The sequence below is a fragment of the Procambarus clarkii genome, chromosome 76 (genome assembly GCF_040958095.1).
Source record: "Procambarus clarkii isolate CNS0578487 chromosome 76, FALCON_Pclarkii_2.0, whole genome shotgun sequence".
Lineage (NCBI taxonomy): Eukaryota > Metazoa > Arthropoda > Malacostraca > Decapoda > Cambaridae > Procambarus > Procambarus clarkii.
In genome coordinates this window covers 14,836,262-14,857,250 of record NC_091225.1, presented here as the reverse complement: position 1 = coordinate 14,857,250, position 20,989 = coordinate 14,836,262, and the positions used below count along the sequence as shown (strand labels likewise).

The following is a 20,989-nucleotide window of genomic DNA, read 5'->3' as shown; positions in this document are numbered from 1 at the left end:
GTCCTGCCTCTAATTGTGGCTCCATGGTGGGTGTGGGGGCACATTCGTGGATGAATTTCTTTCTCTTCGTCTCTATGTCGTTGAATGTTTCCGTTGTACCCTCTCAGGCTCGTGGGGTTGGCGACCAAGCCCCCGAGTCGGTCTGTATTGGAAGACCAGGCTCTGTAGCTCCCGCTGCGTTGGGCCCAGACCTTGCTCCTCCTTTGACCATCCTGACTTGTTCCCCCAGCTCCCCTCCCTCCTCTGTGGTTGGGTTCGAGCCTCCAGCCCCCGGTGGTGACCACTTCGTCCCCTGGTGCGGCTAAGTCTCTCGTTGTGACTACTGCGCGTTTTTGACCCCTCTTTCTCTAGGGGTTCTCAACGCCGTTCGCGCCCCAGCCGCACTCGCTCGATTCCTTCCCGTGCTGATGCGTATCAGGCCTTGTTTGGTCCTGCTTCATGGGCCAAATACTTTGATCTCCTCCCTCTTGATTCTGCGCCTCCTGACGATTTCTCCCTCCATCGGCATCTTGTAGATTCCGTGGATGCGTCTGTTACTTTCAACCCCACTCGTCTTGGTACACGTGTCGTTGCTGCTCCTTCTCAGGATGCAGGTTCCCGCTTGGCTGCCTTATCCTGCCTTGGCGAGATTCCTGTTCGGGTCTCCAAGAACGTTGGAATGAATGCCAGTGTTGGCACTATTCTCCTCCCACCTCATGTTGCAACCGGTGTTCGGAATCTGCAGGATTGCCACGATGATATTCGGTATATCGTTGATGCCCAAGGCCATTCTGTCCTCCGGGTTGACTCGTTTACTCGTCCCCCTCGTGGTCGTCGCCGTCAACCCCTTCGCGTTGTGAAGATCACCTTTGATGGTAGGAGCCTTCCATCCTCTGTCATTTTTGCTGGCGCTAGGTGCTCTGTCCAGGAGTATATTCCTTCTCCTCGACTTTGTAACAAGTGCTGGAGGTTTTGGCATGGTGCCCTCCGCTGCTCTGGGACTCTCTCTCTCTGTCCTTTGTGTGGGGGTGAAGGTCACTCTAAGTCGGAGTGCACTTCTCCCCAAGCTCGCTGCCTCCACTGCGGTGAGGCCCATCCTACCTTCTCCCGTCCCTGTGTCCATTACAAGCTTGAGGCAGCCGTCCTCAACCTGAAGCACCGGGAGCGTTTATCTTGTCCTGAGGCGAGGCGCCAGGTTCGCCGGCTCCCGCCTTATGCTAATATCTCTTATGCTCGCGTGTTGCGCTCTTCCTCTCCTCGTCCTTCCCACCTTCCTCAGACTCACAAGCGTTTCCGGGCCTTGGACCCTGATACGCCCACTGCCCCCTCCTCTGTCCCTTTGTATTCTGTCCCGAGGGGTCCCCCTCCTGGTCCTCTGTCTGGTGTTCCCCTTCTTTCTACCCGGTCTGTCGTGTCTCCTGTGTCTTCTTCTTCGTCCCCCTCCGATCCTCCTTCCCATCCTGTTCCTCCATCTATCGGCTCTCCCCGCCGCATGTCGGTGCAGGCGGATGTCCATCGCTCTCCTAGCGGCCGTCGTGTGTGCTCTCGTTCGGCTTCTCCTGTTGAGACCCTTGAATCCGTTGCCCAGTACGTGGTTGCTGGGACACCAGTGTCTTTAAGTCAGAAGCGTAAGCCTGGCTCCTCTCCTTCCTCCTCCCCGGCGGGTAAGAAGGCTTCGCTTTCTTCCTCGGCCCCTACTTCTGGCTCTGTTGCTCCTTCCCCTCCCGTTTCAGTGATTGCGCCCCCTGTTCCTGCTATGGAGGTTTCTTTGGCCCCTGCTTCCCTTTCGGTTGGTGCTCTTGCTGGGGTGCGCTCCCCTCTTTCTACTCCCCCTCTGCCTGCTGCTGTCCTTGACTGCTCCTCTCCGTTGTGTCCTCCTCTTCCTCCTCCGGACCCCGCCCGCCCACCTCTGATCTGTTCTCCCGTTTCCTTCCCTCCGTCTTTGCTCAGTTTACCCATGCCCCCTAACCCTGACTTTGCTGACCCTGATCCCGACCCTGATATTCTTTAACGTGCTCTGTTGCTCTTTCGCCTTTGTTTCTTCCTTGTTCTCTGTTTTTGTCCTTTCTCTTCTCGTCGTTGTCCATTCTTCAATGGAACGTTCAAGGTTATTACTGCAATTTCCTCGAACTCCAACTTCTGATTTCGCGGTTTTCGCCCCTTTGTGTCTGTCTCCAGGAGCCGATGCTTGGTGCTCGTCCTGGTGGTTTTCGTGGCTATTCCTTTCTCTCTCCCCCCCCCCAGCCGTTGCTGGGGCTTGTAATTCTTCTGCTCTCTTGATTCATGCTGATGTTCCCTTTGTTCCTTTACTTTTTCCTTCGCCTCTCCATTGTTCTGCTGCTCGTATCTTTGTGGGGAAATGGTTCACGGTTTGTTCCATTTATCTCCCCCCCGAGTGTCCCACTTTCTCTTCCTGATTTGAAACACCACCTAGACTCCTTGCCGGAGCCTGTGCTCCTGCTGGGTGACTTCAATTGTCGTCATTCTCTTTGGGGTGACGTTCTGACGAATACCCGGGGTCGCCTTCTTGAGCCGTTTCTCCTCTCTTCTTCGCTGTCTCTTCTGAATTCTGGTGAGGCCACTCATTTGGACTCTCGGACTCGCACCCTTTCTTGTCTTGATATTTCTCTCTGCTCTTGTTCTCTTTACTTAGATTTCACGTGGCAGGTTCTTGATGACCTCCATGGAAGTGATCATTTCCCTATCCTTGTTTCCTTTTTCTGTTTTGCCGTTCCCTCTCTTTCCCTAGGTGGCAGTTTACTAAGGCAGACTGGACCCTATTTACCCTCATTGCTGCTGTCTCTGCCTCTCTCTCGCGCTCTCCTTTTTCATGACACTGTCTTCAACGCTGCCCTCTGCTCTATTCCTCGGTCTTCCTCTCGGGGTCCACGGAAGTGCGTTCCCTGGTGGAATGCGGACTGTGCTCGGGCTGTCCGCTGTAAGCGTGCAGCCTGGAAGAGGCACCGCCGTAGGCAGACGACGGATTCTTTTCTTTTCTTTCGGAAAGCGAGTGCGGTGGCCCGTAGGGCCATCCGTATGGCTAAACGTGAATGTTGGGCATCTTATGTCTCAACAATTACGTCCGAAACCCCTCTGACCCAGATCTGGAAGCGTATCCGCAAGATAGCGGGTAAGTTCGTTCCCGATGTTTCACCGGTCCTTCACCTCCATGATACTCTTGTGGTGGACCCGTTGCAGGTCGCTTCCGTACTGGGTTCCCACTTTTCTTCTGTTAGCTCTGGTCTTCATCTTCCCCAATCTTTCCTTCTTCGTAAACCTGTCCTTGAGTCTCGTCCTTTAGATTTTTGCACTCATCTTCAGCTTCCCTATAATGATCCCTTCTCTCTCTCTCTGAACTTATTTCTGCCCTGGCCCTCTGCGGTTCTACGGCGGCGGGCTCCGATGGTATTCATTATGAGATGCTTCGCCCTCTCCCTCCGTGCACGTCTCAGTATTTTGTGAGTCTGTATAATCGGATCTGGGAGTCGTCGTCAGTCCCTGAGGACTGGCTCGATGCCGTTGTCCTCCCTGTTTGCAAACCGGGGTCTCTGGGTACTTCCCCTAAGGACTTTCGCCCTATTGCTCTCACAAGTTGTGTCTTGAAACTCTTTGAACGTATGATTAACGTTCGTGTGATGTGGTTCCTGGAACACCATCACCTATTCTCCCCTTCCCAATTTGGTTTCTGCAAGTGCCACAGCACGACAGATGTCCTGGTGAACTTGGAGGTCTATATTCATACTGCTTTTACTGCGAAGACCTCCGTTGTTGGCGTCCTTTTTTACCTTGAAAAGGCTTACGACACCACTTGGCGATATCATATTCTATCTGAGCTTAATTCTTTTGGCCTTCATGGTCATCTCCCTCTCTTTCTCCGCAGCTTCCTCTCTCGTCGTTCCTTTCGGGTGCGCCTTGGTACCGCTCTCTCTGCGTCTTTTCAGTAATACGAAGGTGTTCCCCAGGGTAGTGTTCTGAGCACTACTCTTATTCTGGTTGCCCTCAATGGTCTTCTTTCCTCTCTTCCTTCTGGTGTCTTCTCCGCTCTCTATGTCGATGATTTTACCCTTTGCCGTCAGGGTGATGATTCGCCTCTCCTTCAGCGCCGGCTTCAACTTGCAATTGATGCCGTGTTGTCTTGGGCCACCGATCATGGCTTCAAGTTCTCAACTTGTAAGACTTGTGCCATGACTTTTACGCGGAAACGGGTTGTTCTTCGTCCCTCTTTGTCACTTTATGGTCATCCCCTTGAATACAAAGAATCCGCAAAGCTTTTGGGGTTATTCCTTGACACTCGTTTGTCTTGGTCTCCCCATATCTCTTACCTCCGTGTTGAGTGCTCTAAGGCCCTTACCCTCCTTCGGGTCTTGTCCCATACTTCTTGGGGGGCAGATAGGCGCACTCTCCTTGCTTTACATTCCTCTCTCGTCCTGTCTAAGCTCGATTATGGTTGCCCTGCTTACTCGTCTACTTCTCCTTGTACTCTTCGCCGTCTTGATGCTTTGCACCATAGTGGGTTGGGCCTCAGTTCTGGTGCCTTTCGTTCGAGTCCCATCCTTAGCTTGTATGTTGACACTGGCTTCCTGTGTCTCCAGGACCGCCGTGATCGCTACTGTCTTTGCTATCTTGCGCGGTCCTTACAACATCCTTCCTCTCACCTCTGTCGTGCTTTAACTTGTACCCCTCCTGCGGTTCCTGTTCCTCTTCACCACCTCCCTCTTTCTGTGCGGTTATCTCGCCTACAGGATTCTCTTTCCGTTCGTATTTCTGATGATTCTCCTCGTGTTGTTCCTTCTTTGCCCTCGTGGAGAGTCCCTCTTCCACGGTTTTGTACATCCTTGACCCGTATCACTAAAGCTTTTACCCCTCCTACTGTTCTAAAACGCCTTTTCCTCGAGCACTTTTCTTCTCACTCCCGCTCCGTTTCTGTCTTCACCGATGGGTGTAAGTCTGCGGATGGTGTTGGGTAGTCTGTTGTTTTTCCTGATCGCACTTATATGTGTTGCTTACCTCCGGAGAGTAGGATGTTTACAGCGGAGCTTTATGCTATTCTCTATGCTGTTGGTCTCCTGCTTTCTCGTTGTCAGTCTTCCTTTGTAGTTGTTGTTGACTCTCGTAGTGCCCTCATGGCTGTCGGGTCCTTTAATCCTGTTCATCCAGTAGTTGTCGAGATCCAGCATTGGCTGTTTCTTGTTCACAGTAAATTTAAGTCGGTTGAGTTTTGTTGGGTTCCCAGCCATATTGGTGTGTCTTTAAATGAGCGTGCAGATGCTGCCGCCAAGGAAGTTGTCCGCTCTTGTCCCATCTCTCGTAAAGGTATTCCGTATTCCGACTTTTACCCGGTTATCCATTCCTCAGTCCTTACCCGTTGGCAGGCTTCTTGGTTGTCTGTTACTGGTAACAAGCTACGTACTCTTAAATGTTGTGTTTCCTCGTGGCCGTCCTCCATCCACCATAACCGGCGGTGGGAAACAGCTGTGGCGAGGTTGCGTATTGGCCATACTCGCTTAACCCATGGTCAGTTGATGGAGCGCCGCCCTGCTCGTTATTGTCCTAGTTGCATTGACCCTCTTACGGTCGTGCATGTCCTTCTTGAATGTCCTGACTTCCAGGACGAGCGTGTGTCTTGCTTTCCGACCGCCCCTCGCGGTCACCTGTCCCTCGATAGAATTCTTGGTGACTCGGATACTTTTGATATCGTTCGCCTTATGCGTTTTTGTTCCCGTATTGGCATCCTTGGTGATATTTAGCACCCTCTGATTATTTATGACATTTGATGGTGCTACATAGCCTTCCCGGTTTTGTGCCTTCTTTTGATAATTACTTTGTTTGTTTCCCGGTTCCTGCGTGCTCTGGTGTATGTTGTAGGTGTTCTTTGTATGGCTGGTGGGTGTGTGCGCGGTTCCTGTGTATTTGTGTGTTCGGTTGTGGATGTCGTATGCGCTTGTGTATGTCATATTGTGTGCCCTTCAGGCTGTTGGCGAGTGCTCTTTGTTCTGTTGTGCCATTTTGTTTTGCCTTCGTTTGTTATGGCGTGCTTTACCTGTTGTACGTGTTTGTTCTTTATGTTTTGTGAATGTACTATTATGTTCCCTGTTGTGCCTTTGATGTATGTTTTGTTTTTTTATGTTACTGTGCTTGCTAGTTTGCCATTGTATTCTTTGTGGGTTGTTTTATGCTGTATTTTTCTATGCCTTTATCATGTTTGTTGTTTATTGTGAAATGCTGTCGGCCCTTCTGGCCGGTGGTGTATTGTTTTCTTTGGTTGTGTTCTGTATTGTGTGTTTTTGTATTGTATTTAAGTTCTATGCTTTGCATGTAAAAAAAAAAAAAGGAAAAAAAAAAAAAATTGTTCCCCAACACACCCATGTGTCGTACTAGGTAGTAATCGTATCAACGAGATCTCTGGAGAAGGCTTGTACATTCATTATTGTGTAATCTTGATACCATTTTGATATACAAATAATAAAGTGCTCATGCAAGCCATATGGAATATTCATTTTCCGTATGGCATTTTCTGTTGCGAACTCGTTGGAAGAAGTGGTTGGAGGTGTTTGTTTTGGTTTAAACTGTTAGTAGATATAGGTATGGGAATTGATTTGGAGGAAGGCGATAATAAAAGTATGTGTTTGTGGGAGAAAGTAATTGGGAAAATGATCATGGAAAGAGAAGGGCCTCAAAATAAAAAATCACTTAGGGTATATTACACTAACAGTAGAAGTCTAAGAAACAAAAATAACGAATTAAATGCACTTGTCTGCACAGAAAAAATAGATATTATTGCACTTACCGAAACGTGGATGAATGTAGAAAATAGAGAAATATTAGCTGAATATCAAATAAATGGATTGAAAGTATTTCACACAGATAGATATATTAGACGAGGAGGGGGAGTAGGCATATATGTTAGGGACAAATTGAAATGTAGTCTCAAAGAGGGAATCAAAACTGAGCCCCACACACAAAGTATTTTGATAGAAATATACGAAAAAGCAAATAATAGTATAATAGGATTTATATATAGGGCACCAAATTTAGACAGAATGGAAGCAAAGCATCTATGGGATGAAATATCTAAGGCATCTAGATTTAACAGTATTTACGTCATGGGTGATTTTGATTTTAGTGGAATAAACTGGTTGAACAAGACGGAATAGTGAAGCAGAAGATTTCCTAGAATTGACGATTGCTTTCTTACGCAACACATTACGGAACCAACACGGGAAAATAATATTTTAGATTTAGTGTTAACTAACAGGGAAACACAAATTAATGACATCGAAATAGGGAGTGAGCTAGGGAACAGTTATCACAAAGTTATCAGATTTAGCATAGAATGGAATAGACCTGTAGGAGAAATGTGTTCAAGTGGCAGATTTTCGAAAAGCTGATTTTAATAGCCTAAGAAATGTTTTGTGTCGATTGATTGGAAACTCTTGGGTATGGGGTGTGGGTCGGTCTTGGAGCGAGACATGAACCCAGCGATAGGTGACGTAAATGGGGATTTCGATGTGGATTCAAAATAGAACTGATTTAAGAATATTCTAAACAAAGCACAGGAACGTAGTATACCATACAAATTGAATAGATCGAATTCTAATGACCCAAAGTGGATAACAAAGAATTTGAAGAACCTTATAGGTAAAAAGAGAGCTTGGTACAAAAGCATTAAAAATGTGAAGGTCCCTATAGAACAGGAATTCGTACAACTGGTTAGAAATGTTAAAAAAAGAGATAAGGAAAGCAAAAAGAAACTATGAAGTTCGCATAGCAGGGGAAGCAAAGACAAATCCTAAAGGGTGTTTTCAGTTATATCGTACTAAGACTAGGGAAAGGATAGGTGCATTAAAAACTGAGACAGGTCAAATAAGAGATAGTTATGAAGAGATGAGTAGTAATTATAATAAATATTTTGTATCTGTATTTACTAAAGAGGAAGTTAACAATATGCATTCAGGCGAACAAGTCTATGTGGGTGGGGACGAGGACAGGTTGACGAGTTTAGCAGTTACCAGGGAGGATGTTCTTAAACAAATAGTAAAACTGAAACCAAAGAAATCCCCAGGGACGAATGAAGTGTTTGCGAGTGCGCTTAAAGAATGCAAAGAGGAGCTTTGTGACCCACTGGCAACCATATTTAATAAATCAATAGAGTCAGGCAGAGTGCCAGAGTTTTGGAAAGTTGCTAATGTGATACCAGTGTTTAAGAAAGGAGATAGATCACTTGCGTCTAACTATCGACCAATTAGCCTAACGTCTATTGTGGGAAAGTTACTCAAATTTATAATGGCAAATAAAAATCGTCTTTATGTTGAAAAACATAAACGAATAATTAAGTCGCAACATGGTTTTATCAATGGGCGTTCATGTTTAACAAATTTGTTATCTTTTTATTCTAGCATAGTTGAGGCAGTTGATAGTGGTAAGGATTGCGATGTTGTGTACGTTGACTTTAGCAAAGCTTTTGATACAGTGTCACACGAGTGAATAAAAAGATAGTCTCATGGTATTGGGGGTGCTATATTAAGCTGGATTAGGGCATGGCTAAGTCAGAGTGGGATAATGTTGTTAGTGGAGTACCTCAGGGCTCTGTCCTGGGACCTCTGTTGTTAATATATATAAATGATTTAGAATCAGGTTTGAGTAGCAACATTTGCAATTTTGCCGATGATACGAATATTGGTAGGGAAATTATTTTTGAGGAGGACTCGCTATCACTTGTAGTTTATCTAGATAGGGTTTTGAAATGGTCAAAGGACTGGCAAATGCAGTTTAATGCTGATAAATGTAAAGTTGTGAAGAACTACACCAGGTGTCTTGTTACTTGGACTTCGATTAATGAAACCGAGCGTCCTGTTTGCCTTATTGTGAACATTCATGCATTGGTATTTTTGTTTTAAAATCTTACTAATCATGGCTCCCGATCCCTTTCGCGGTCCGACTTCGCAATCTCAGCACCACCTGGCTCGTATCTTGTAAGTCTTATCATCATTACCTAGCCTCAGAACTTTGCATTTGTCTGCGTTAGGCTGCATCTGCCAATCTTTTGATCATTTCGAAACTATTTGGATCAACCTGCAGTGATAGCGAGTCTTCTTCAGAGTCAATTTCCCAACCGATTTGTGTGTCATCTGCAAATTTGCGGATGTTGGTGCTCGAACCTGAGTCTAAATCATTTATGCATGTTGTAAACAATAGAGGTCCCAGGACAGAGCCTTGAGGCGCTCCACTGACAACATTATGCCACTCTGACTTAAGGCCATTTATGCTAGCTCTGTTTTGGAGTTGACATGCCCTGGTCGAACTTTATATAGCACCCCCAATACCATGAGCCTCTATTTTTTGTTTGATCAGTCTTTCATGTGGCACTTTATCAAAAGCTTTGCTAGAGTCGTGGTGCACAGCATCGCAATCCTTACCACTGTCAAATGCCTCGACTGTGTTGGAATGAAGGGATAGCAAATGTGTTGTATATGAACGGCCATTTGCAGAACCATGTTGCGAGTCATTTATTCATTTATGTTCTTCAAGATGAAGTTAGTTTAGTTCATTTATTATGCACCCCATACCCATCTTGTGGGCGGTAGTGGGAAAGGGTTACAGAGGCACATAATGGGCTTAGGGACTGAACCCCACAATTCATTTAGCTAAGCAAGTTACAATCTTGATGAGCTAGTTCGAAAATTCCATATAAGTCGTCACATCAACAATGGGTTCGAGATGGACCTCAAGTACAGGTTGTAAATGAAGCAAGTGACATATGTGGAGAGCTAGTGTCAAAATGTATATGTTTGTCCTGCACACCGTCCCCCATCCAGTGGGCAGCGGAGGATCGGTTACAATCACTTAGTTACTACCTACAGTTAGCAAACGGGATATTTGGCAAAAATTTCTGGTAGCAGATCCTTTTGAATGACATATTGACACATGGCTGGAACATTGGTTATAGAATTGTCTCTAAGACGACTTGTATTTGCAATTGTCGATTCGGGTAGCTTTCCAGGAATGGACGTTGAAATTGAAATAAGTTTATTGAGGTAAAATACACACAAAGGGATGAGGTAGCTGAAGCTATTCTCACCCCATTCAGTACGTGTTAATATATACATAGACACACATCACAAATAAACATTACCAAATATTCTGAGAGGTAAACATACATTTCCTCCTTCACAAGTAGTATGGTATCAGACGTACACACAAATACTTTTATGACCTAGGTATAGTGTATAGACAATTTGCAAGACACGTGCAGATAATTCAACAAAATACTACAATTTTGGTGCAAAATTGTTATATCTCTCCAGAATAACATCAACCATTCCGTTGTGACACATCCAGGCTATTTGTTCAGGAGCAATGGACGTTGGGCTGATTGGCCGATAGTTTGACGCGGGTGATCAATCTCCTTTAAGAATTGGTACCACATTAGCTACCTTCCATGACTGGCACTCTGCCTGATTATTGATTTATTAAATATGTTAGACAGTGGCTCGGAAAGCTCCTCTTTGCATTCTTTAAGCACCCTGGCAAACACTTCATCCGGCCCTGGGGATTTGTTTGGTTTGAGTTTGTCTAATTGTTTACTTACATCCTCCCTGGTAACTGCTTAACTAGTCAACCTGTCCTCATCCCCATCCACATAGACTTGTTCGGCTGAAGGCACATTGTTAAGTTGTTTTTTAGTAAATACATATAAAATATTTGTTAAAAATATGACTCGTCTTATTATCCGTTATTTGACCTGTCTCAGATTTTAATGGACCTATCCTTTCCGTAGTCTTAGTTCGATATAACTGGAAAAAGCCTTTATGATTTGACTTTGCTTGCTCTGCTATGCGAACTTCGTAGTTTCTTGTTGCTTTCGTAATCTCTTTTTTAACATTTCTAACCAGTTGTATGAATTCCTGTTCTAAACTGACTTCTCCATTCTTAATCCTTCTGTACCAAGGTCTCTTGTTACCTATAAGGTTCTTTCAAGTATTTGTTATCCACTTTGGGTCATTAGTATTCGATCTATTCAATTTGTATGGTATACTACGTTCCTGTGCTTTGTTTAGAATATTGTTAAATAAGTTATATATTAAATCCACATCGAAATCCCGTTTTACGTCAGCTATCGCTGGGTTCAAGTGTCGCTCTAAGACCGGCCCACACCCTATACCCAAGACTTTCCAATTTATTTGACCCAAAAAGTTTCTTAGGCTATTAAAAGCAGTTTTTCGGAAATCTGGCACTTAAATAATTTTTTCCTATAGGTGTATTCCATTCTATGCTAAATCTGATTACTTTGTGATCACTGTTCCCTAGCTCACTCCCTATTTCGAAGTAATTAATTTTTGTTTCCCTGTTAGTTAACACTAAATCTAAAATATTATTTTCCCGCGTTGGTTCCTTAATGTGTTGCGTAAGAAAGCAATCGTCAACTAATTCTCGAAAATCTTTTGCTTCACTATTCCCTGTTTTGTTGAGGTAGCTGGCTGACGTTGCAAATTTCACCGCCACACGCATATACGTAAGTTTCTCCCGGCCTAAAAGATCGGCGACCTTCACATCCAAAACGTCCAGTAACGCGAGTAATACGAGAGGGCAATCCACAGGAGCTGAGAAAGCAAGCCCCACAGTATCTACACGGCGAATCGGCCTACTCCCAGCCGCCGCCATGCCGCGAGCTAAGACGCCGGTGAGCGGCCGCACCAGCACCCCGTCGCAGCGCCCAAGAACTAGTGGGAACACGAGACGTGGCGACGACTACCCCCCCCCCCCCCCCCCCCCACTCCAGTGGTGAGGCCTGGGGTCAGAATCACGAAGCAGTTACGCAAGTACTTACGAACCTGTACATGTTTTCTCAATCTTTGGCGTGTTTGTTTACAAGTGTTAAACAGTTAATGAGCTCCGAAGCAGCAGGAGGCTGTTTATAACAATAACAACAGTTGATTGGCAAGTTTTCATGCTTGTAAACTGTTTAATAAATGTAACCAAAGCCGTCAAAGATTGAGGAAAGATGTACACGTTCGTAAGTGCTTTCGTGAATCTGGCCCCTGAACTGCACGGTACTGTACATTGTAGTGTAGTGTACCGTACGGTTGTGTACTGTTGTATATTGTAGTGTACAGTAATGTGCCCTTGACTGTAGTGTATCGTACGGTACTGTACTGTATTGTAATGTATACAGTACAGTATACTGTAGTGCATCGTAGCGTACGGAACTGTACTGTACGATACTGTACTATGCTGTACTGTGTTGTACTGTACATACAGCTTGAATAATTAATGTTATTATTTAAAAAGTATAATAATATATATAATAATAAGTATTGGAAAATCATCATTTGTGAGTGTAATGTAAAACATTAAATGTATGTAATTAATTATTTAATTATATACAAGAAGGTACATTGTGTTTGTGGGAATACATAGCATAATACAGTAATTACACTCTTGTAAAGCCGCTAGTACGCGCAGCGTTTCTGCCAGGTGCGTAATCTAACAGATAATTTAAAATAGGTAAATTATATAAAACTGAATAAAATCTCATTCATTTGGTACATGTATGTTTCTTATAGTTTGTGTATACATTTTATTGTATATATTTCATTTTCCAAAAATAAATCTCATTAACTACTCGGGTATCCAATTACGTCGAGGCGACGAATGACCGTACAGGTTGCGACAATGTGACGTCAACTGAAAATGAGAAAGGTGATTGGCTATTGAGTATGTGACGTCAACTGCAAATGAGAAACGTGATTGGCTATTGAGTCCACCTGCTCATTCAGGCGCAACGGAACGTTATTTTGCCCCTAGAATTAGCCGAGTAGAGGTGTACAAGTTAGTGTTAGGGCGTGATGTTACTCTTAGCTGGTAGCCCGTTACCCTTTGGGGTTCGCTTTGGTGACAGACCCCTAAGTTACACTGTCACTCTGTACACCGTCAAAACGCACATAGGGGCAAAAATCTATTATTTTTAGCTGTCGTATATACCCCCTGTTGGGGGGTGGATATATTCAGGGACATTTTTAGTACTGACCCATAATCGGTACTGAAATCTATTTATAAATGTTTAGGTACTGTATTTTAACATTGTATTTAATTTTCCCACAGCAGTCTTGAAGGAGCGGTGATTCCAGTCATATCCTGCCGAGCAGAAGCTGGTGGCAGATGTTCCAGTTGTGGTATTTGAGTTACCAAGGTATGATGGGCCTATCCGGCACTTTGGAAATAGTTAGGCATAGTAATATTGTATTATGAATAGCGTAGTTTGGAGCGTAATTTTGGCCATTGAACTTTGAGCAGTCATTACTACAGCCATATCAGGACCCCCATCAGTTATGTTTTAAATATGAAAATCTATGAGTTACACCACTTAACATTAAGTGGTGTAAAACGTTGCTCAAAGTCTAAATTCCTAGTCTTGAAGGAGGATGGTGGTGTTGCTTGCGGTAACTGGTGATTAAGAGTAGTGAATAAGTCGGTGGATAGTGTTTGGCCGCTCTCGGTGTGGGTAGTGTAGTCTTTGATCCAAATTTAGTGCTGTTGTGGCCCCCCCCCCCTCCCCCACTTTAAAGTGTTCGGGTTACGTGGGTACATAATTTTAGGTATGAGGGGAGGGAACCGTTGACAATACGTAGCGTTCGTGTCCTCGTCGAAGGCCGTAGACATAAATTTACCAGAGTGGTTTGACGTACATAGGTGATAACATTTCAATAAGTAAATGTTGAATGTTACCGAGAATATGAAGTGAATTTGTTTATAATGTTAAATAAACAGCATTCAATAAGCGCGACCTCCTTCGTAGGAGGAAGAGCTCGTAAAAAAAAAAATACAGGTCAACAATATCATTTATTCGTGTATGGGATGTGAAGGTTCCGGTTGACTTGCTAGCAATGGGTGATTAATTTCAACTCCAGATGTGAGCCTCGTGACAGTATTTGTCTTGTTTAGTGTAGGTGGGTGGCGACGGTACACGTGGGAGTGTGTAGGTGGTGGTTATGTTGTTGATATTGGTGTAATTGTGTAGTGAGCGGGATAGCGTGCGCTCCACCAGTAGTGTATGTTGAGGCAAAATTGAAAATACATGTAAAGTGACTTTTTTAAGTTATGGTTGAGCTTCAGGTATTGGTCCACGATCTGTTGGTTATCATTGTGTAGCAGGAAGTATTTGGTGTGGACTTGATTTTGTAGTGTTAATGGAGAATTGTGTACTAGGAACATAGTGTCCTTTCCTTGGAACATAATCAGGCAATGTGTGGTGATATAGGTACCCCAATTACTACTGGTAGGTTATTATTGGGCAGTTAAGGTTGTCTAACCAGAAGTGTAACATAGAGGGTTATTGGGGGAAGGGAGGATGATTATGCGGGAACACGGAGGCCGAATAATTGAAAATATCTTGTTTAGCTTCTGATTGTAGGTATACCCGACATGGTGTTTTGAGTGTGGGGAACGGTATTGTCATGGCTGCGCTTTGATGGTATTGAAAAGAATTAGCACTGGTCCGAGGTGCAAGACATGTTTGGCTATGTATTCTAGTTTTCCCTCATCTAAAGGGAGTTAAATGTCAGAAAGTAATATACAAATTGTTAGAGGTTGAATTATATTATAGGAAATGATTTCGCAGGGAAGAGAATTGTGTAAGGAGTTTGGACTAGAGTATTCATAGATGGTTGTAGGCCTTAAGAAATGTTGTCAATGTGAAATGGATGCATATTATTCAATATATTTCATGCAGATGAGCGTGTGGAGAGGTGGGGGCTGGGCGAAACAGCAATGGTGATGTATCTATTTGTGAAGAAAGCAACATTGGTGGAGGGGAAGGAACGCCACACTGCAGAGTAATGGAAGAGGCTGTGACCTGCAGGTGTGTGATATGTTTATTTCAACACATCTTCCTCCAAGAATTTAGTTACGTAGTCGATAAAACTTAACACTTTCGCGCTTAGGATTATCCATGAGTCGTCACCGTTTTTTATGCGTCACCGCATAACAGACGACGCCTGTAGTCCATCGAAAAAATATTTGTATAAAATCCATTTATTATCCGATCAACTTGGGAATAGTATACAAATGTTTGCCATGAAATTTCCGTTTTTTCTAATAGCCGAACAGCTTATAAAAGAAAACGGTGTGGCAGTGAATCATCGTGGTAAAACAATTGTATTATTGACACGACGAGTGTAATCGACGTAGTTTTTATATATGTTGCCGGTCGAACGCATCCTTATGTGACCTTTAATACTTATGTTCTTATAGAACATTCTATTGCGAGCACATTGGTACAAAAATGAAATACATACATCGACAAATAATGTCAGGACAGTGAATTGAATATACACTTTTCAAAGCGAGTTTCGCCGATATGCTGCCGCGGGTAACACTTCGGCCACTTCCCACATTGTTTTGGGTGTGCTACGACATTAAATCTATATTTATATGCATGTCCGTGTAGAGAATTTTATTGCGATTCCAATGATACCACAATTAGCGATGTAGGACAACTGTAGGCTTCGCAACCATTAAGAGAGTGGAAACATTTTGTTGCTGTTTGGCGCTCTTGGCGAGTGATCTGAATAGTTTTTTATTTGGTGTTGACAGCCCTTATGCTTGGGCGGCATTTTATAGGTATGCTCTTATAGACAATTTCATTGCGAACACAGTGATACCAAATTTAAATACGTGCGCCTTCAATTATTGTCAGGACAGTAAAAAGAGTGTACACTTTTTCAGTCTTACCGCATAGGCGCGCGAAGTGCCAAAAGCATCTGGGGTATTGTTTTTTTGTTGAGCGCCGAGAGCGCGAAAGTGTTAAATAGCAAGTAGTACTAAATATATTATAAATCGTGAAATAATCATGTGGTGTACTTTGAGCATTAGACGTCATGAGACCGAGCCTTACTAGTCGGAACAGTTTTATTATAAAATAAAGTAAATGGCTGGAGGTGACCATAACGTGTGCAAGCTTCGGTGTGTGTATATATGAGTGGTACGCGGTTTTCATGTATAGATGTTGAAATAAACAAAGAACAGGCCACACTCGCAGCTTCCAGATAAGAGATGAAGCTTAGTTGATAAACCCCCCCCCCCCACAGTGTCTTGAAGGTTGATTGGCGCTTGATTCATAACTCGGGCCAATTTTGATTTGGGACATGCACCATGAGGCCCCCCCCCCCCAAGCTGTGTTGTTTTTGGAACAGTGCATGGCCGTGTATTTGAGATAGTAATGGTGAAAATTAATGATTATCGTATATGAATATTCAGAATCCTGAATACAATATAGTTTCGCAGGTGACACGCTTGAGGACCCTAGACGTGGATACCATCGTGTGTAGTTACTGTATGGACACAACCTCCAGCTGTTGAATGATCAAGTTCCTGTTCCATAGAAGGTACGACCGAATGACAATTTGTTGTAAATGTTTATAGTGCAAAATCGTCGAGCGTGTAATTTGATGGTTATTAGATATCCAGGGGGTTTTGAATAGTTAATGTTGAATGTATATAATAGATAAATAGGAGGGAGTCGCCTAGAAGGCGTGTCCTTACAGAGGGCAGTAAATATGTGGTCCGGTCCAGGAAGGGGAAATATATAGTTGATGTAGAGAAATAATAATAGGTAATTGTTGAATCATAAATGAATAGATAGTTGTAGGGAATCATAAGTAAATAGTGAAACTAGAAGTACCTAATTTCCTAATATTTGTGTTGGGAGATTACACCAAGAGGTACGTAAATAGGAAGAATAGGTACCTAATTAGGAATAATAGGTTTAGGATAAGTACCAAATATTTAAAGTAAAAGTTACGTTATTGCATATTCCTTGTTTTCTACATTGTTGCTTTAAAATAGCATTGTATGTAGTTACCCAATATTATAATAATGTACCCCATGGAAAAAAGTGACCATTGCTGTGTTATGGGGTTTTAAACTGCTGTATGTTGCCTATTAATGTTAGTATAAATGACGAATGAAGGTGTCAATGGAATGGGAACTTTAATATACCAATGTGGTTTAATATACCTGTACCTTCTAATCTCACGTTTTGTTTGTATCAATCATTGCATGAAATCCGGTGTAATTGACCTAGTTAAAATTATCTTAGATTAAGGATGTGGGCGAAATGCTGCGCGTACTAATTGCCTTAGAAGTGTAAATAGCATGCTATGTATTATAACAAAGCCAATGTACCTTGTTGTATATATAAATGTGATTGGCATTCTAGGAAATACCAAATAAGTTTTTAATATATGGGGAACGTTACAGAACTTAAGCTAAATTGGTAATAGATATAATTGTAAAGGAGACGTGAATGTATTGTTAGAACATTGACTGTAATTGACTTACCCTGCTCTAAACGGTGGCTATATGAAATGTTATATTGTGTTTGTTACAATGTGTTATGGGTGACAAAATATGTATCCGTAATGTATTTAGCTTTGACCCGCATCACGGGTCCAAGTGTATTGCTGTTACCTTCCTTGGGCTTGCAAGTAGGATATGTTTTTCTGGAATGTATTACAATTGATGCATTGCCCCCGTGCATGTTTTATTAAGTTATTAAAAGTGTTGGTTATTGTATTTAGTTATTGATGAAGTAACGTAGGTTGTGGTAGTTGGCGAGTTACAAATATGAATTAACTCAGGTAGGGTGTGATAGGCGCGGAGTAGGGCCCCCCCACCCCCCTTTACCTCAAGCTTACTGGCCCTGCATTGACGTTTAGTTACATCAGCTAAGTATTCCCGCAAATTATGCAGCGTCTTGCTGGAGGTTTATTTAGTTATTACTGGTTTACAGTTATGTTTGTTGATAATATTGGTTATCGCGTTTAAGTTAATAGGTAAAGTTAGGTAGGTTAGGGTAGCTGCTGTGTCACAGGCCTCCGGGCCGTACGTTTTAAGTTTTCATAAAATTCTATGTTCCATAAATGTCGTGAAAAACAAATAATTGTATGCAGTGTGACGGTGCACGTTTCTTTGGTGGTTTGACATTAGTTATGCTTCACGTACAAGTTAAACTAAGTCAGGTAGGATGTCCTAGACGCTGTATTTTGGCCTCATGGCTCTGGCTTTACTTTTATCTTGGACTCATATTATGATTAGTTCCTTTCGGAATGTATTGGTACTCATGCATTGTTTCAGTGGAAGTCATTTTACTTACCGCTTTAGAGATAGGTGGTGATTGTTGACTTTGTGATGACGTTATTACTGACAGGTCGAGAGTACCATTTTCGTTTAGCAGTACCAGTAAACGTTTCTAGTCGTTTTGTCTGGCAGGTGTAGGGCGAAAGAATCTGCAGGCTCCCGGTTTATGCAGACATGTGTGGCGTGCCAGGCCGCTGGTTTATCCAGACGTTTGTGTTGGCAATGTAGCCATGAAAGTTATAGCCACTGGCGTCTTAGGTGAGTGCGTTCATGGTCTGGTCTGCAGCCAACGTTCTTCGTGTGATGAGTTAAGGTGGCGATGTTATTCAGGTATTATGTTTATATTTGTCGTATAAATATGCGGGCTTCCCGGCCGGCGGTTTATGGAGACGTTTTACAAATAGGGATCGCTAGCCTTCCTGGTGTCCATGTCACTTTGCCTCAGATGGGGAGATGTTTAAGTTGTTGGATTACTGCTGGTCGCAGATGGTCATTGACACTGAGACTAAACTCATTGACGCGTGTTAAGGCAGTTTCTTAGGTTAACTATTGAGGTGTAACATTGTTTCGGAGGCCAACATAGAGTGGAGATCAGTTTAACGGACTCGGTTACCCTCGTTATAATTTGTCACTGTGGACGGAAGCATGTTGCGCCTTAAGAGGTGTTCGTTATAAGGTTATATTTATAGAATTATTTTATAATATATACATAGTGGTCATATAAATATATATTGTTTGGTTGTTTGATAATATTAAAATTTAAAAGTTAAAAAATAAATATGGGTTGCTAGATGGATGGCCGTTGATTAACTTGTGGCCTTGACGCCGATACGGAAAGTGGACCCCCCCCCCCACCTATTTTTGTCGGTAAAGTTCTGCTCGGGTTGGTAGTTACCTTACTTAGCTAGAGACTAGTTTCGTGGGAGATCTTTTTCTCTTCCTTTCCCCTGTGCCAGTGATCCTTTTCAGACTTCTCCAGAGGGTATCAGCCTGGCTTTATGCATTAATGACAGTTGGGCAGTTCGGTTTCGGAAATGTCCCCCTCCTGTTAGAAACGAATTCCAGCAGTAGCCTTAAGGGGTAGGTTCGTTGGCTGTGACGTTGATAGTGCATGGCCGTTTCTGCCCACTCTTATTGCCTTAATACTTCCAGAACCGACTACGGAAGGCGCACGAGGTACACCATTGATGAAGAATGGAAAGGGATGGAGCCCGAGGACAAACAACTGGACCCATGAGTTCGACCTACATTCCTAGTTCCAGCGGGCAGCCGAGGCGTTCGCCCTTCTGGGTTGTGGTTTCCGCGCGTGGTTTGCGGTGCTCGGGCGGAACCCCCAAATTGATAAGCCTGCAGATAGCTAAGAAATAATCGGATGAATTGTAATTAGTGTAAATAAATTAATGCAAGTTTAATTGACTACATATAGATGTAGTTATGAATTGTAATTAAAATGTAGTTTATAAATATAATGAATAATCATACTAATGATTGCATAATACTTTGTTATGCACTAGTGAATAAGTCATTATCATTGCTGTTAATGAGCAAATATTGTTACTGAATAAAATAGGTAATACATATAGTAAATAATTAATTTTTTTTTTGTTATTAATATATAATCAAATTAAATATGATTTAGCATTATCCAAAAAATAAGTCTGCAATCTGAGCAGGTTTTGTTCCAAGGTGAGAAAATTAAAATTGAAGTGGTGTTAGCGTTGAACGTTGTGTAGTGACAAATGTTGAAACAAATGTTAAAGTAAAACACAATCGAAAATAGATATGAATAATACCTTTGAGGTTTGTAACCTGTTTGCTGTCTCGTCACTTGCACAATAGTGACTGTGTGTGAGAAGATCTGTTATCTCCCGGAGTGTGAGTGACATGGAAAAGATAGTGTTATTATTAATCATGGAAGAAAGTAGTGAGAATATTATCTTTGAGCGTTAATTGATTGAAATGTAGTGCCGTTGATGTAGAATAATATACTCATAGATAGTACTGTATTAACGTGAAAATGGAATGTTGTAATTTTACGGATTGAATTTGTTGGGTAATTGGTAGAAATAGCCTGAGGTACTCGTTAGTTTTAGTGAATAATATTGTTTGAACTGTTGTCAAAGAACATACTTGAAATTTAATACATAATGTTCTTTCGAGTGTCAAGGTATTTAAGTTTGTATAGTTATTGATAAGTAGTGTACCCACATCAAATTGTATGGATGTGTGATATCATTATGATAGACAGTATACATCGCAGCTACAAGAATTTTTGCCCAAGAGTGTAAAATTTATATGCTTTGCTTACTATATTACAAATGAATCTTGTAATGTGTATTTGCAGTCAGTGAATTTGTGTGGCTCCTTGAGGTTCCGCAAGTATAGGTGAGTGGAAGTACCCTAAATGACTCTATCATCTTGATATGTAATTATTATTGTCTGAATAAACATACTTGAATTGAAGGTTGTTTTGTGTGTATTTGTTTTTAACAACCTCTTCTGTCTTGTTTGTAGTCATGTATGAGACGTATGTAAATTCTATATAACCCTTGTTTGAAGGAAATAGGACGTTGTGTGAAAATAGAAAAGCCATCCCTGAAGACGTTAGTGAGAGTGTATGTCGAAAAAGAAAGAGCCATTTGTAAAGTATAAATAATATATTGAAAAATCATTAATATTACAAAATAGTTGGGGAAAACATTACTATTCAATGTTTTAATAATAATGAAATGAATATAGAAATAAAAATTAAATATTAATAAAAAAGAATATTGACGAATAATCATCAATATTGACGAATATTCTTCAGTATTGACGAATATTCTTCAGTATTGACGAATATTCCTCAGTATTGACGAATATTCTTCAGTATTGA

The 20,989-nt window shown here is 42.3% G+C and overlaps 1 long non-coding RNA gene across 3 annotated transcripts; it reads left to right on the top strand.

Moving 5' to 3' along the window:
• Window positions 1-12,666: 12,666 nt before the first annotated feature.
• On the top strand, window positions 12,667-20,577 carry LOC138357092 (uncharacterized). 3 transcript variants are annotated; one of them, XR_011224765.1, is made up of 5 exons: window positions 12,667-12,807; window positions 13,081-13,168; window positions 14,708-14,836; window positions 16,261-16,361; window positions 19,267-20,577. It is a non-coding gene; the product is annotated as an uncharacterized lncRNA (long non-coding RNA). The 3 variants fall into 3 exon arrangements; XR_011224766.1 differs by having other exon boundaries at window positions 16,253-16,361; XR_011224767.1 differs by lacking the exon at window positions 16,261-16,361 and having other exon boundaries at window positions 12,668-12,807.
• Window positions 20,578-20,989: the final 412 nt, after the last annotated feature.